The sequence below is a fragment of the Bos mutus genome, chromosome 21, assembly GCF_027580195.1.
Source record: "Bos mutus isolate GX-2022 chromosome 21, NWIPB_WYAK_1.1, whole genome shotgun sequence".
Classification (NCBI taxonomy): Eukaryota; Metazoa; Chordata; class Mammalia; order Artiodactyla; family Bovidae; genus Bos; species Bos mutus.
The window spans coordinates 27,064,384-27,078,497 of NC_091637.1; positions in this window are offsets into that span (position 1 = coordinate 27,064,384).

Below are 14,114 nucleotides of genomic sequence, written 5' to 3' on the forward strand. Positions count from 1 at the left end.
AGTGAAGGAGAGTCTTGTTAGAAGTGTTTGGGTACCACCCTCATTTCCTGGTCAGTGTTAACTTTTGTGTGGGACTCGCTTATTGGAAAAAATTTTCAATGCTTTGTATTTATATATTTCTCTTTTATTTAAAAAATTTTGAAAGTATGATAACACATTTACAGGAGACTTGGAAAATACAGAACAAAGTTATATATAGTTCCACTGTATATTACAATTTTTAAGTAGCTAAATTAAGATTTTTGGCTGGAGTTTCAATATCAAACTCTCAATAATTAATAGAATAAACATACAGAGCAGAAGTATATAATATACCTGAAAAGCACTATGAACCAATTCAACATATAATTTTTTTTGCACTTTGTCATATGTCCCTGGATATGTTCCAGTGTTCCTAGTTTATAGCCTGTGAGAACTGGAATAAAATTTGTATCCTACTGTTTGTGTGAAAACTGTATAAATCACATGTATTCAGTGCTTTTTTTTAAAAAACTGTGGTAAAATACAACATGAAATTGACTCTTTTCACTGTTTTTAAGCGTTCAGTTCTGTGGCATTAAGTACATTCATGTTGTTTGCAGCCATCACCACCATCCATGTTCAGAACTCTTTAATCTTGTAAAACTGAGACTTTCTCCCCATTAAATATTATCTCCTCTGATCAGCTCTATTACCCAGAGAGGCCTGGAAATGGTGGCCTCACCAACAGCAGAAAGATACCCAGGCCCCTTGATGGTGGGTTTGAAATTCAGTTTTCTGCTAAAGGAAACTAGGACTCCTCGGAAAAATGGCAGATTCTGGGTCAAGAATAGGAACTGTACAAGTTGTACCTGGAATATTTTGTCAGAGCAGAGGAACCTTCAGACCCACTGGAATGGTATTAAAAGGATCTGGGACTTGAAGAGACCAAAGATGGGACACTTTGGACATCAGCAAGAGGAAAAACTGCAGCAGATTGAAATGCATCTAGGAAGTTTAAATCTGGAGTTATTTTTTTAAAAATTGAAGTATAGATCATTTACAATGTTGTGTTAGTTTCAGGTGTACAGCACTGTGCTTCACTTATACATGTTATCTATTTTGTTTCAGATTCTTTTCCATTGTAGGTTATTAACAATATTGAGTAGAGTTCCCTGTGCTATACAGGAGGCCCTTGCTGATTATCCATTTTATATATAGTAGTGTGTATATGGTAATTCCAAACTCCTAATTTATCCCTCTTCCCTTTCTCCTTTAGTAAGCATAAGCTTGTTTTCTATGTATGTGAGTCTGTTTCTGTTTTGTAAATAAATTTGTAACTTTTTTTAGATTCCACATATAAGTTATGTGTTCGTGCATGCTACGTTGCTTCAGTCGTGTCTGACTCTCTGTAATCCTACGGACAGTTGCCCACCAGGCTCCTGTGTTTATGAGATTCTCCAGGCAAGAATATTAGAAAAATGTGAAAAGTGAAAGTTGCTCAGTTGTGTTTGACTCTTTGCATCCCCATAGACTGTAGCCTGCCAAGCTCCTCTGTCCATGGAATTCTCCAGGCCAGAATACTGGAGTGGGTAGCCGTTCCCTTCTCCAGGGAATCTTCCCAACCCAGGGATTGAACCCAGGTCTTCCGCATTACAGATGGATTGGAGTGGGCTGCTATTTCCTCGTCCAGAGAATCTTCCTGACTCGGATCAAACCCTTGTCTCTTATGTCTCCTACATTGGCAGGCAGGTTATTTACCGCTAGCGCTACCTGGGAAGCCCTGTATAAGTGATATCATACGGTATTTGTCTTTCTCTGACTTAACTTCACTTAGTACGATCATCTCTAAGTCCATCCACGTGGCTGCAAGTAGCATTAGTTCATTCTCTTTATGGCTGAGTAATATTCCATTGTGTATAGGTGCTACATCTTTTTCACCCATTTCTCTGTTGATGGACATTTACGTTGCTTCTTTGTTCTGGCTTTTGTAACTAGTGCTACAGTGAGCACTGGGGTGCATGTATCTTTTCAAATTAGAGTTTTCTGTAACTTCTGAATGATATTGAAAAAAAAAAAACCTATTTGGTCACCTTTGGAGAATGATTTTTTGAACTTTGGTAAATAACAGAAAAGACTGAATTGTTTGTCTTGCTTCCCTGTACGAGCTGCAGCACTGGGCAGCCCTGCAGCAGGTGAGGGGGTTTCTGTGTTAAGAAGGGGTCCAGCATGTGGATGCATGAATGGACACCTTGGGTGGTGGTGCTGATGCCAGAGATGTAGCAGAGAGTGGTGTCCAGAGCTCCTGCCTCTTGAGGAAGGGCACCACGTTGCCAGGAAAGTCGTTTGCCTCCGGATTCTAATCTGAACCCGACTCAGCCTCCATTTCCCACCACCAGTCTGTTGGAGTGCAGAGGTCAGGGGATGTTCTCAGCTGTAGGGACAGTCATCAAAATCTCAATCAAGGGAAATGCCCTCCTGACAAATGATTCAGTGTCTGCAGTGAATAGATTGCAAGGGTAAATAGAGAAATAGAAGCCGATGGGTTGAAGGTGACGTAATCAATGTTGAGGGCTGGGTGCTCAGTGGAAAATGATTAAGGAGAAGTGAGGCAGTGATGACCACACAGGCAAGGTGGTCAGGGCACACAGGGTGAGGTCTTGGTGTCTGAGCAGCATTAGGGAGGCCTCGGGCGGCTGGCAAGGTCTATCTACCTGGCTGGGGTTGCCAGGGTGTTTAATAGTCATGTATCAGGACCTAGGTGGTGCTAGTGGTAAAGAACCTGCCTGCCAGTGCAGGAGACATAAAGAGACATGAGTTCAATCCTTGGGTTGGGAAGATACCTTGGAGAAGGGCATGGCAACCCACTCCATCCCCTGGACAGAGGAGCCTGGTGGGCTATGTTCTATGGGGTCGCAAAAGAGTTGGACACAACTGAAGTGATGTAGCATAGTAGGCTAAACTATTTGCCTTATGCTGTTGTTTTTTTGCTTGAGGATTATTTTGACAAAAAAAAAAAAATGTTCAGAAAGTCTTGAGGTTGGGCAGTCAGCTGATGTAAGCTTCTCACCTTCCTGCGACAATAGTCACTGCCTCTCATATTTTCTTAGAACTTTTATTGTAAATTTACCCATAAATATACTTGTGTCTTTGGTTCTGTGCTTTCTAAAGGGTATTGGAGTTTGTTTTTTTGTGTATGTCACTTTTATTCTGTTTTGTTTCCTGTAAGGAACTGTGTTAGGTCAGGTCCTCTGAGAAGCAGACCCAAGACAGGATTAAATATGTGTGGATGTTTTTGAGGGAGCACCCTGCAAGGAAACTGGGGAGGGGGAGTGTCAGAAGGGAGGGAGGGGGAGGGAGGAGGTGTCAGTTGCATCCCAAGGAAGGCAGAGGCTGAGATGGTTGGATGGCATCACTGACTCAATGGACACGAGTCTGAGCAAACTCTGGGAGATAGTGAAGGATAGGGAAGCCTGGCATGCTGCAGTCCATAGGGTTGCAAAGAGTTGGACATGACTGAGTGACTGAAAACAACAATAAGGAAGGCAGAGCTGCCTCAATGTGCCCACGCAGGGCCCATGGGCATATAGCAATATGGATGGACCTAGAGATTATCATACTAAGTGAAGTAAGTCAGACAGAAAGACAAATACCATATGATATCACTTATATGTGAAATCTTAAATGTGATACAAATGAACCTATCTACAATACAGAAATGGACTCACAGATCCAGAGAACAGAGTTGTGGGGCCAAGGAGGGTGGGGGGAGGAGGGTTGGGAGTTTGGGGTTAGCAGATGTAAACTATGATATCTAGGATGGATAAACAACAAGGTCCTACAGTGTAGGCCAGGGAACTGTATTCAATATCCTGTGATAAACTATGATGGAAAAGAATATGAAAAATATATATATAGACCTTAAATCACTTTTCTGTGCAGCAGAAACTAATACAACATTGTAAATCAAGTATATTTCAATTATATATATAAGCAGAGACCCTCAACATGTTTGCCTACAGCCCCCATCACAGAGGTGGTGAACACTTTGCTGGCCCCATACCTCCTAGGCCTTTTCTGAGGACCGGACCTCGCATTGGAAAAAAAAAAAAGTGTTTTAAGGGTCCTGGTTAAAGTCCTGGAGGGCAGAGAAAGGCCTGGAGCATATCCTTACGGAAACACCAAGACACTATTTATTACACAAAAATAAGACACAGTTCGTGTATTTAATAGGGGAAGAGTCAGACGACATTTATTGGGACAGGAAACATTATATAGCCATTAAATAATACTTAATAGAGGGTTTCTACTGCCTTCTCTTCATGTTTCACTTAAAATGTTTCTCAGGACTTCCCTGGCAGTCCAGCGGTTTAGACAGCGCTGCCAATGCAGGGGGCCTGAGTTCAATCTGTGGTCAAGGAATTAAGATCCCATATACCGTGTGGTGCGGCTGAGAGAGTAAAAAAAAAATGTTTCTCCACTCCTTGTAGATAGTAGGGAAAAAAAGCGTTCATAGGATTGAGGCCGGTGTGGGTTGCTCTCCTGTTCACTCCTGTTCAAGCCCAGCAGTCAGGACCATCATTTCCAGTTTCCCAGGATGGGCAGGCCATCCATCTGTTCATTAAATATAATGCTCAGGGTCTGACAGTAAATGGAAGTCTGAATTGAAACAAGGACCTCCTGGCTTCATCTTTAATAGACTTTCTCTTACACCACAAGTGTGCCATAGGTTAATTCTGCAGACCTTCAACAATGAGACCTCCGTCCTGGGCAGCCAGCCTGGGTCCTTCCATTTGCATTCACGGACGAGAGAATGGTTTGCACCATCAAGCACTGGAAAAGCCGACAACAGCACTGTATTTAATGGGGGAAAACTTTGCTTTTAATTTTGGCCGTGACAGTTCTTTGTTGCAGCTTGTGGGCTTTCTCTAGTTGTGGGGCACGGGCTTAATTGCCTCTTGGCATATGGGATCTTATTAATAGTTCCCCAACCAGGAATTTGGAGAAGGCAATGGCACCCCACTCCAGTACTCTTGCCTGGAAAATCCCATGGGCAGAGGAGCCTGCTAGGCTACAGTCCATGGGGCCGCTAAGAGTCGGGCACGACCGAGTGAGTTCACTTTCACTTTTCCCTTTCATGCATTGGAGAAGGAAATGGCAACCTACTCCAGTGTTCTTGCCTGGAGAATCCCAGGGACAGAGGAGCCTGGTGGGCTTCCGTCTATGGGGTCGCACAGAGTCGGACACGACTGACGCGACTTAGCAGCAGCAACCAGGAATTGAACCTTAGTCCCCTACATTGGAAAGTGGGTTCTTTTTTGTATATAATTTTATTTATTTAGTTATTTATTTATGGCTGCGTTGGGTTTTCATTGCTGCATGGACTTTTCTCTAGTTGTAGTGAGGAGGAGCTACTCTCCAGCATGGTGTGAGGGCTTCTTCTTGCAAGTGCTTCTCCTGTTGCGGAGCACAGGCTCTAGGACATTCAGGCTTCAGTAGTTGCAGTTCCTGGGCTTAGTTGTTCCACAGCAGGTGGGATCTTCCCAGATCAGGGGTCGAACCTATGTCTCCTGCATTGTGCAGGTGGATTCTTTACCACTGAACCACCAGGGAAGTCTGTAATGGGGAAAACTTAGGAAAAAAAAAAAGTTTCATTCACAGGGGCCAGCCAAGCCCTATTGGAGCCTGAAGCCCAAAGAAACAAATCAGTAATAATCAATCTTGTCTTGAACATTTTAATATCTTGTTCATCATGGATGATTTTGCATTAATTTTTAGTTTTTTAAAAAAAGTCTTGCATTAAAATTGTATCTGTTTTGATTCCTGAGTTTTTTGCTGCTGCTACTGCTGCTAAGTCACTTCAGTCTTATAGACGGCAGCCCAGCAGGCTCCCCCGTCCCTGGGATTCTCCAGGCAAGAACACTGAAGTGGGTTGCCATTTCCTTCTCCAATGCATGAAAGTGAAAAGTGAAAAGTCGGACACACTCAGTTGTGTCCGACCCTCGGCGACCCCATGGACTGGAGCCTTTGACACCCTGTTAAATCTTGCACCTGAGGTGAGGGTCATGCCTACCTTACCATGGACCAGCCCTGGTTAAAAAATAAGGGCATTTTCCTTAACAGATATTTGTTTTTTCCTTCTGACTCACTTCACTTTGTGTGAGTGCTCAGTCATTTCAATCATGTCTGACTCTCTGACTCTGTGGGCTGCAGCCAGCCAGGCTCTTCTGTGCATGGGATTATCCAGGCAAGAATACTGGAGTGTGTTGCTATGCCTTCGTCCAGGGATCTTCCTGACCCAGGAATCGAACCCCCATCTCTTATGTCTCCTGCACTGGGAGATTAGTTCTTTACCACTAGCACCATCTGGGAAGCCTGCATGACAGTCCTGTTCTCTGTGGTGACCTAAATGGAAATCCAAAAAGAGGGGGTATATGTAAACGTGTAGCTGATTCACTTTGCTGTACAGCAGATACTAACAACACTGTGAAGCAACTACAATGAAAATTTTTAAAAAGTAAAGGCATTTTCATTACTGGGAAAAAGTTTTTCCCAAAACTGGGAAAAAGTCAGGGATGCCTCAGTACCTCCATCATGTAACTGAAAGGCCAGGGCAGCCAGACAGAATGCTGGAAAAGAGAAATGGTCAACTATAAGTATTAGAATTTCAAAATGGGCTTTTAGGGCTTCCCTGGTGATCCAGTGGTAAAGAATCTGCCTGCTATTGCAGGAGACATGGGTTTGTTCCCTGATCGAGGAATATCCTACATGCTGTGGAGGAACTAAGCCCATGTTCTTCAATTATTGAGCCTGTGCTCTAGAGCCTGGAAATCAAAACTAATGAGCCCACATGCCTCAACTAGTGAAGCCCATGAACCCTAGAGCACATGCTCCCCAACAAATGAAGCCACTGCGATGCAGTGAGAAGCCCATGCACTGCAACTAGAGAGTAGCCCCTACTCGTTGTAACTAGAGAAAAGCCCTCGCAGTAAGATGCAGCACAGTCAAAAATAAATAAATAAAAAGACTGATACAAGATCAGAGTTTTTCTTTGTTTTTTTTTTTTTTTTAATGTACCAGTAACTAAGGGAGATCAGCCCTGGGTGTTCTTTGGAAGGAATGATGCTAAAGCTGAAACTGCAGTACTTTGGCCACCTCATGTGAAGAGTTGACTCATTGGAAAAGACTCTGATGCTGGAGGGATTAGGGGCAGGAGGAGAAGGGGACGACAGAGGATGAGATGGCTGGATGGCATCACTGACTCGATGGATGTGAGTCTGAGTGAACTCCGGGAGTTGTTGATGGACAGGGAGGCCTGGTGTGCTGCGATTCATCGGGGTCGAAAAGAGTCGGACACGACTTAGTGACTGAACTGAACTGAACTGAACAGATATATAAGAGAAAAATCTGTTCCCCATGGCTACAAAAACACATGTCTTAGAATAAGCTTCCTGTGTCTACAGCTATGTAGAAATCCACAGTGCTGTTGACATTTAAGGCTTGAATAAACAGGGAGACATATCTTGAGTGAAAAGACCTGATGTCATGTGTATAAAATGCCATCACTGTTGGACAGTATGGAGTAGGGCGTGAGATGATTTTTTCAGCAGACTGGCTGCAGTGACTTGGCCACTTGGATTTCTTTGTTGAGGCTGAAGAAGGAAAGAGCTTCTATTTTTTAAATGTGGACAGAGGTGGGCTGTTCTAGGCCACATCTTTGTTTCAGGGGACATGTTTGCACGCCGCTTGGTGGGCAGGAAGTGTTCACTCGGAAGTTCCTGGCCTGTGAGCTGTGCCACTGCCCCAGTTTCCAGGAATACAAACTCCCCATGAGAGGGACTGGACATGTACCCTTGGAGTGGGTAGGTCTGGCCACCATCTGTAACCTTGATTCGTTTTGTTTTTTACACAAATTCATTTATTTAATATAGATATGTATTTTCATAAATGAGTATAGTATTTTACAACCTGTGTATTTTACTTATTGTATTTTTCATGAAATGGTTGTAATCTTTTTAATGACTGTAATACTCATCAAACTATTTTATTGTAATGTACAAATTGTGTGTTATTGGACATTAAATAATTTTGCTTCTCCTTATTTTAAACAGTGTAATGGTGAGATGGACATCCTTTTTAGGCTATATCTTTGTGCATATACACGATTGTTTATCTAGTGTACATTCCTAGATTTGGAATTGCCAGACCAGAGGGCATACATCTTTTGAAAGGCTTTAAATTTCCATTTGCAAATTACTTTCCAGAAAGGTTACGCCTTTTAAAAATTATAACCGTTTTCATTTTTCTCCTCTCTCATCTCTTTATTGAACTGTAATTGCTTTACGATGTTGTGTTAGTTTCTGCTGCGCGGCAAAGCGAACATGGGAAGTCTGCTGTAAAGTGATGCTCTGTACTCTTGGTGCATCCTCATGGTCACCTGTGTTCTAGGAAACACTGGACACCTTGCCTCTCCCTGGGAGCAGGTCTCTGAAATGTTCCCATCAGTTTCAGGTTTGGGGCTGGGGTGATTGAGGAGGATGTTCAGACCCTGCAGGGTCCATCTCAGTGACAGTTTTCCTGCTGTGGGACTGCGTCTGGTGTGTGAGCTGCTCTGGGGAAGCACTGTGGATCTGCCAGCATCTAGCGATGCTGTAGAGACAAGACCACACATGAGCTGCTCACATTCCCTAGAGGACAGGAAGAGGGTTTCCACTGACCTCCCTTCCCCCAGGCACTCATCCTCCACTGTCTCTCCAAGGGGCTGAAAGAGAAATCCTGTAAGTCTTGTGCCTGCTGAGAATTGCCCAGGGATTCTATGGTTTGTGGGATGAAATGTAGGGTTCTGGATGGTGGGGTTCAGGACCTCCCTGGTTTGGGCCCATGGGATCTTTGCAATGCCCTGCAGTACCATGACCTGTACCCCTGAAGTGGCAGCTACATCCCTTGCACCCTCCTGGGTTCCCTCTTGTGGTGGCCCATAGTGCCGTCCTCTCTCTGGTGTCCCCTCATCCTGGACCCCTGCCACATCAAGCCTATGAGGCTGGGGCTCACATCCAGTGTCTGTGTGGCACTCAGCCTGGACGGTTCCTGGCAAATCCCGTCAGTGGTGTTGTTTGGAGCAAAGAGGAAGCAGAGGCTTGTGTGTGCTGGGAGTCAGAGGGGAGCAGTAGGGAGACTGGAGATGGGCTTCAGGGGCAGCAGATTAGACTTGGAAGGGCAGGACACCTCCTCCCTGGCTTCATGTTTTTGGAATGAAGGCTTCTCTTTTTCTTTTTGAGAGTAAATAACCTGATCTTATGACCATTGCCTCGGTCACCTGGGCTCTTCCACCTAGGAACCATCTTCATGAAGTCATTAGTGAGATGGCCAGCAAGCACATGAAAAGATGCTCAGCATCACTGATCATGAGGGAAATGAAAATCAAAACTACAGTAGGGTACCATCTCACACTGGCCAGAGAGCCCATTGTTAGACAGTCTACAAATAATAAATGCTGGAGAGAGTGTGGCAAAAAGGAAACCTTCTTACACTGATGCTGGGAATGTCAATTGGTGCAGCCACTATTGGAGAAGGCAATGGCACCCCACTCCAGTACTCTTGCCTGGAAAATCCCATGGATGGAGGAGCCTGGTAGGCTGCAGTCCATGGGGTCGAGAAGAGTCGGACACGACTCAGAGACTTCACTTTCACTTTTCACTTTCATGCATTGGAGAAGGAAATGGCAACCCACTCCAGTGTTCTTGCCTTGGGAATCCCGGGGACGGGGGAGCCTGGTGGGCTGCCGTCTATGGGGTCGCACAGAGCCGGACACAACTGAAGTGACTTAGCAGCAGCAGCAGCCACTATGGAGAACAGTATAGAGATTCCTTAAAATACTAAAAATAGAGCTATTATATGATCCAGCAACCCCATTCCTGGGCTTATATCCAAAAAAGACACATGTACCCTGTTGTTCAGTACAGCACTATTTACAGTAGCCAAATGTAGAAATGACCTCAATGTTTATCCGCAGATGAATGAATAAAGATGATGTGGTACATATATCCTATGGAATATTACTCCACCATAAAAAATGAAAGGATGCCACTTGCACCAATATGGATGGACCTAGAGATGACCATATTAAGTAAATGAAATGAAATAAAGACAAATATCATATAATATCATCATATCTAAAAATGACATAAATGAACATATTTACAAAACAGAAACAGGTTCACAGACATAGAAAATAAACTATGATTACCAAAGGTGAAAGGGTAGGGAGAGGAATAAATAGGGAGTTTGGAATTAACAGATACACACTACTATATATAAACTAGACAATCAACAAAGACCTGTGGTATAGGATGGGGAAACATATTCAATATCTTGTAATAATATATGATGGAAAAGGATCTGAAAAAGAATATATATATATATATATATATATACCTATATGTATATAACTGAATCACTCTCTATATACCAGAAACTAACACAGCATGGTTAGCTAACTGTATGCCAATTAAATAAAAGAGAAGTCATGAATGAGCAGGGAGTTGAGGGGAAGCAGCATGTGTCCTGGGGAGTCACCAGGGTCCCCTTTTCCTCCTCCAGCCCTGGTGCCCTCATGTCTCTTTGGCAGGGCATGCAATGGTCCTGACACTGGAGTCAGCTGAGGTGGGGTGTCCTGTCATCTGAACGGGCCAGGTTCTGACTCTCCTGTCATCCTTCCTCCCTGCAGTGGCTGCCGCCTGGTGACGATGGCCGTATGAGCCCCACCATGGCCCACTGGAAGCGTCAGAGCACAGTAAGCAGCCTGCTGGACCACAGGGTGAGACCGGGCCTGGAACCCAAGAGCAAGGACGTGGAGGAACTAGCCCTGGAAGAGTACATGCCCACTGGACTGGAGCTAGCGGCCCTGTGGCCTGAGAGGCCGTTGCCTGCCCAGAAGGGCGGCCCTGATGGGTACTTTGGCTCCAACTAGAGTAAACAACACCTCGGAGGAGGAGGACTATGACGAGGGCTGCCTGAAGAGGAGGGCATCACCTATTACATCCGCTACTGCCCCAAGGACAACAGCTACCTGCAGGGGATGGACTGCAACAGGCAGGGCTACTTAGCCCACCTAGAGATGCCATCTGGAGATGGATGAGTGCCAGGAGGTGGTGGAGGAGTGGACAGAGCCAGGGCCAGCGACTCCCCAGAGGTCTGCCCACTTGCCAAGTCTGGCCGTGGCCCCAGCAGACACAAGGGCAGGCCCAAGTTGCTGAACCTCCCTCGAGGCCAAGCACCCTGCCGATGCCCAGAGGAGCTTCAAGACCAGGACCCAGGAAGAGAGGCCTAAGTGGCCCCAAGAGGAGGTAAGATTCTGGCTGGCCCTGGGGAAGTGGAGGGAGGGGGTGAGAGCAAAGGTGTCTGTGCAGCCCGCAGGTCAGAACTCGAGCCAGCTCTCCACGTGTTCAGTTATATGTGGACTTCCTTGCCACTCCTGTTCACCCATTGGATGCTTGTAGTAAATGCTGAGGCAATCTTGTTGAGGCTGATTGGCAGCCAGGGCTCCCAGCAGACACCCAGCTCCACAGCAGAGCTTGGGTCCTTTCCCTGCTTGCTCTGGATCTGCTCGGGTAGGGGTGGTCCCTGAGACTGTTGTCCCTCCCCAGGTGGTTTCAGTCAGTCACAGGCATCTGGTACTGCTGGCAAGTGCAGACAGCAGCAGCCAGTGGTTGGGGCAGCCCAGCAGTGAGGGGCAGCGACTGAGTGCATTTCACAGGGGCGGTTGAATCTGATGACACTTCTCTGAAAGCTTGGGGCCCTTGGTGTGATTGGCAGTTCACTGTGAATAACCATTTTGCAAATAATTATTTGGAAGTTTGACAGTCTTGGAGAAGAAATGCATGCTAATAAGGCCAGTAGATTTAAGCGTAATCTACTTTTTTCTTAATTATAGCAAAGTAAGTGTGTATTGTAATAAAACACTTTTGAAAAGCTGCTTTTCAAAATAAAACTTACATGTGTATAAAAAGAAGATATGATTATTATATGCATATGAAGGAACTTCTATTTGACTAATTCTGTGGACAAATGAGAATGAACTGCTTTAATATTTTTTTTATTGGGGTATAGTTGCTTTACAATGTTGTCTTAGTTTCTGCTGAACAACAAAGTGAATCTGCTATACGTATACATGTATCCCCCTCAATCTTGAACCTCCCATCCCTCCAGCCCACCCCTCTAGGTCTTCACAGAGCACAGAGCTGAGCTTCCTATGCTATACAGCACCTTCCCACTAGCTATCTGTTTTACACAGGGTAGCATATGTACCTTAATGCTACTCTCTCAATTTGTCCCACCTTCCCTTTCCCACTGTGCCCACATGTCTGTTCTCTACGTCTGTGTCTCTATTCCTGCCCTGCAAAAAGGTTCATCTGTACCATTGTTCTAGGTTCCATACATATGCATTAATACATAATATTTATTTCTCTTTCTGACTTCACTCTGTATGACAGACTGTAAGTCCATCCACATCTCTACAAATGACCCAATTTCATCACTTTTTATGGCTGAGTAATATTCCATTTCATATATGTGCTTTTTTAAAGCCTTCATGAACATTATTTTTTCCCCAGAAGAGTTCATAAATTTGAGAAGTTTAGATCGTGAGAGCTTGTGTTTGGGCAGCAAGTCCTATTGACTCACTGTTAGATTTATGGAAGTTCCCTTTGATGTCTTTTTTTTTTTTTTTAAAGATTGTTAAGCATAAGTTGACTTCACTTTCGGGGTGTTCCTGTGATTCAAGGCAGTTCTGTGTACACTGGGGCTTTGAGCTGTAAAGAAACTGCTGTTGCATTAGCGGGTGTGGGGCAACCCCCCTCCCTATGAGGGTGGTGGCTCCAGAGTTTCTGAACTTAACTTGCCTTCCTTCAGAGTTCACTCTCCCACCAACACCACTCCCGATCTCCTGGCCTGGCTGCATCTGCAAGCCCTCCATGTGGCCCAAGAAAGTTGCCCTTGTCACGTGCTAAGCCCTGGGGTGCAGAGATGAAAGTGACTTGAGCTTGCATGGAGAACCTCGTTCTAGAGGGAGAGACTCTCCATCCATCTGGGTGGGGCTGGGTGCTTAGTGAGGCACCTGCCCAGCCCATGAGTCCCAGGCAGGCTTCCTGGGGACAGGTTCCCTTGTGGGTGATAAACGGGGAGGCCTGGAACTTTGAGGGGGGCTTTGGGGAATCCATCAATCAGGCGGGCTGAACATAGAGGTCGTGGGTGTCCTCAGTGTGCAGCGGGATCTGGGGTTGTGACAGGGCCAGGAGAACAGGTGGAAGTGAAGGACCTGGCTTGAGGATGGTGACGAGAGAGGGACAGAGCTGGGCCATCAGGGGGCTGGGAGCCTTGAGAGGGCTGAGGGGCAGGACATCGGGAAGGCCCTGAGCATCTCAGGTGCATGGCCAGGGCAGAGGCTCCTGAGTGGGAGCACCAGGGGGTGAGTGGGCAGCGTCTATGAGAACAGGTGCCAAGGAAGAGGGCGCCTGCTGTGTGTGGAGCTGGAATTGCACTGCTTTGACTCAAACAGCACAATGTGTCAGCAGTGTGTTTCCAGGGCAGATTACAGGGAACAGAGAGGTGGGTGGGGGACTGGGGCACGGTGCTGGCCCCCCTGCATCTTCCATCCCTGAACACCGTCAGCATCCCCTACATATTCCAGGAACTTGAGACACATCCCAGGGGATCGGTTATTCACATAACATTCCCCAGGAAGTTCTGGGTTCCATAGGAGAATATGTAGCAACAGCTTCTGTTCAGAGAGAAAGACCACATTGCTGAGCATGAGATTGGGAGATGGAACAGCGTGACAGAGGCAGTCACGGGGTTTGCACCCCAAAGCACTCAGATCACGGTCAGTGCTAATTGGTTACTAAGAAAGGCACAGCCATGTGGTGATAGGAAGCTAACCAAGAATAGCTTCCAGCCCTGCATTAGAGCATGCCACGGACAGTTTAGAAAGGCTGAGAAGGGTGTATGGCACAGGAGGGTGCCCCAGGAGATGAGGGTGGACTCCAGACCCTGCCAGGACCACTGTCAGCCTTCCCAGGAGAAAAGCTTGTCTCTCCGCCAGAGACCAAGCCCAGGCCCAGACTGCTGGAGTGAACAGATGCTTGGATTTGGGCTTGCCG